The 3,650-nt window shown below is 36.4% G+C and overlaps 1 long non-coding RNA gene and 1 pseudogene across 1 annotated transcript in view; one reads left to right on the plus strand and one right to left on the minus strand.

The window, feature by feature from the left end:
- The window catches only part of LOC106459172, an 18,823-nt pseudogene that overhangs the window by 4,336 nt on the left and 10,837 nt on the right, over positions 1–3,650 (minus strand).
- LOC111085714 overlaps positions 2,269–3,650 on the plus strand; it is a 7,181-nt gene continuing 5,799 nt past the window's right edge. The window contains exon 1 of the long non-coding RNA XR_002610521.1: positions 2,269–2,325. This is a non-coding gene — a long non-coding RNA (uncharacterized LOC111085714). The remainder of the gene's footprint in view (positions 2,326–3,650) is intronic.

The following is a 3,650-nucleotide window of genomic DNA, read 5'->3' on the forward strand; positions in this document are numbered from 1 at the left end:
TGTTTTTAATTATGTACCAGTTTAACATTGAATATTATTTATGATTTTTCTCTCTTCTAAGTTCTATTATGTAAAAAATTTAACGTGAATACAAGGTAAATAATTCTTGCTGTGACTTGCTTTTGCTTGTTCAGTACCGATGCCATTTTTAAAACGTTCAAAACGATGACAATGTCTTCGAACCAAATGGGACGTAAAGTAATTGATCTACATATGTTAACAACAATACTGCATGAGAACAAGTCTAAGCGAGTAAATATTCGATTGACTGTTTCTTTTCCTGATCAACAGAACATTTACATCCGCTAAGCTTTGCATCCCTCCAGGTGTAAGGAAATTAGCTACCAGTTTCAAAATATAAAGTTACTAAAGGTTAGAGCTGTAATGCTACATTAGGTACTCGAGAGTAAGGTTGTTATTTTGTTATTGTAAATCGTGTTTTATAGTCACGTGGTATATACTGCAGGTGTTCTTTAATATCGGAAAATCTATTTTTCCGCAAAAAAAATACGTCGGGGGAAAAAGTTGACAGAGACTCAGTAGTTAATCACCTCACTTGTAACTGCTGTCAAAGTAAGTATTTCCAGAGAAAACATGTATTCGATTATCCATCCCTGGTGAGCGAAGTGACGCAGAGCTGAGTATAAAACTGAGGTACAGGCGTTCTTCACATATGCGCTATATATATATTAAGCCATACCGTAGCTGTAACTTACCAGTATCAAGAAAACTTTCTGTCTGGCTGTGGACGCATCACCTCCTAAACAAGTTGACCGATCCAACCCAAACTTGATATGCTAACTTACTGGAACTTAGTAGTCCAAAAGTAAACCAAATACATATTAAACTTTCCTATATATATATATTTAAAACATTAAAATATTTTATATAATAGCCTCTATATCGTTATTGCAGTAGCTATTGCAAATAGTTGCGTTAGAACAAAACTCAAATCAAAATAAAATTCTATAAGTCAGAGATTGTAAGTAGAATTTTCAGCATTTTAACCTATTTCCAATAGTAACCAAAATATACAGTAATCAAATATCCAACCGAATCTTCATGGATCGGTGTTTGGTCGTGTTTTGCGCGACCTGAAGAGCCAGGTACTATCTAGACCACTGTCCAGGTCGTGTTTTGCGCGACCTGAGGAGCCAGGTACTATCTAGACCACTGTCCATGAATGTAAAACTTGTAGCAATTAGTGCTTTTTTGTCACTTTTCTTAAATTGATTGTATTATAACACTTCACAAACAATTCATTGGCAAATCGTCACTTTTCACTAGGTTACGTCATCAGACGCGTATTTGACATAAATACCTTATAAATACACTTATGATATCGTAATGTAAGTGATATTTAAAACCAGTCATAGGTAGCCTATTTGGTAAGACAACCCTGAATATTGTTGTTTTATATCGTGTATTTTTAACTTTAGGCTATGAGTGAACTCACGAATTGCTGTAGTATGTGAGAGATGATTGGTGTGAAATGTTTCTTGACTATTATGAAAAGTAGAGGGGGGACTGAGTGTGTGTTATTTCTCATAGCAAAGCCACTTCGGGCTATCTGCTGTGTCCGCCGAGGGGAATTGAACCCCTGATTTTAGCGTTATAAATCCGTAGACTTACCGCTGTCACACCGTAGAACCAGGGGTGACAACCCGGACAGTTGTTCCGGGCCCGAGTCCTGGAGGGCGGGGGGGGGGGGACTGGCCCGAGCTATTTTATTTATTGTTTTAGTTTTATTAGCAAAACGCATTTCTTTGTAAGTCCTGGAAATGTTTTTTAATATACACCAAGAATTTTTAGAATTAAATCATACCATAAGTTTTTTAAATTCCCCACTTCCCCCAGAGATAGTTTGCTGGTGAGCACGCAAACAGAGATCACGCGTACATACAATCAATTATTTTTAATATACACCAAGAATTTTTAGAATTAAATCATACCATAAGTTTTTTAAATTCCCCACTTCCCCCAGAGATAGTTTGCTGGTGAGCACGCAAACAGAGATCACGCGTACATCCAATCAATTATGCATTAGGGTCTTTTGCACACTGCCTGTGACTTTTGCTGAGGGAGAAAGAACTTTCAGTAAACTTAAGATCATCAAAAAAATTCCCCGAACCTCTATTTGTCTGAACCGATTGAACAAATTTACCATTCTGTCAATCAAATGTGAACGTGCTCCCAAAATTGACTTTAAAGACATCATTCAGGACTTTGCGAATAGGAAAGCGCAGCGATGAATTATTTATTAGAGCTTAAGGAGTCACTGAAAGACAAAGGCAGGAGAAGGGGCAAACATACAGATACTCTGAGGTAGGAATAATTTTTATAAAAATTATATACATAAGACTGCAATTCTTATTATTATTTGTTAAAATACAAATCAAATGAATTATAATTTAAAAGTTGTTTACAAAGTAAATTCTGTAAATGAGCGCTAGCTGGATGGAGAGGGGTGCCCTTTTCACAGGAATTGTCCCGGGTCCCAAAATTCCTGGCTGCGGTTCTGAGTGATGCATTTTTTTTTTTTTTTGAGGGTTTTGATATTCATGAATAAAATGGAAAACAGTATTTCAGCAGCTTCTGTTATGGGATTATTCTCTGTATTTGTGGTTAATTTTAATTGTTTTTGATATATCTGGGTGCTGTATATTTTCTGGTTGAGTATTCAATTGAACAGTTGTTATGTTAGCTTGTAGTTCTTTGGTTTCTTTCGTTTGTGGTGTTTGTTTTGTGGCTGTATTTGTCTGTTTGAGAGATATATTTGTTTACTGCGTGGTTGTGTACGAACTGCTGTTACTTTGTATGTTGTAGATTCGTATTTCGATCTACTTATCTTTAGGACTTTTATTGTAATTAGCGGTGTGTTGTTGCTCACAGTTGCAACAGTATTGTTTTTCGTGTTCTTTCGGGCACATAGGATCGTGAATATCTCCAACGCACGCGGGAAAGATTTACAGGCTGCCGCAATGTGTCCGTATCGTTGGCAGTTAAAACATTGCGTCACGACAACAGCAGGCGTTTTCGACTCTTCTACCACAGAATAATACCGTTGGATATTAGGCTGCGTTCCATGTGTACTCTCATTATTCGCTCTGTTTTTGTGTATGGAATTTAGTTTTATGCACATAAGTTTTTCCTGAATTTGTTCAACTTTTATGTTGTAGTGGATACTTTTAATTACAAATGCTTTTACGTTCGGTTTACTTCCTGGCAAATGTATTGATATATGTCTTAGATGAAAGGCGTCTTAAGGTCATTCTTTGAGAAGGCTGTTTAGGTCAGCCGCCTCTGTTCATTTGATTAAGAGTCCGCCCTTAGCTAAGTGTTTAATGGCAGTGATTTCGATGTTTCGTTTACAGCGTTTGATTTCTGCTGTCATCTGTGGTTCTCTGATGATAATAGTGTGTTTAAGTGGTGTTTAGGTTTTGTTTTTAGTTTCTCGTTTCTTATGATTCTGTGTTATTGTTTTGTTTGTATTTGCTGAAAGGTTTCTTTGTTTTTCAGGTGTGACCAGTGTAAATCCATCGGTATCCATATTTCTCTCTTTTTTTTTTTCTAGCATCTGTGCTTGTTTATCAACATCTTAGGGTGTTGTTGTATTTAGATCTGAAAATCGGTCAAAAGATGACGGAGCT

Source organism: Limulus polyphemus, unplaced genomic scaffold (genome assembly GCF_000517525.1).
Source record: "Limulus polyphemus unplaced genomic scaffold, Limulus_polyphemus-2.1.2 Scaffold571, whole genome shotgun sequence".
NCBI classification, from domain to species: domain Eukaryota; kingdom Metazoa; phylum Arthropoda; class Merostomata; order Xiphosura; family Limulidae; genus Limulus; species Limulus polyphemus.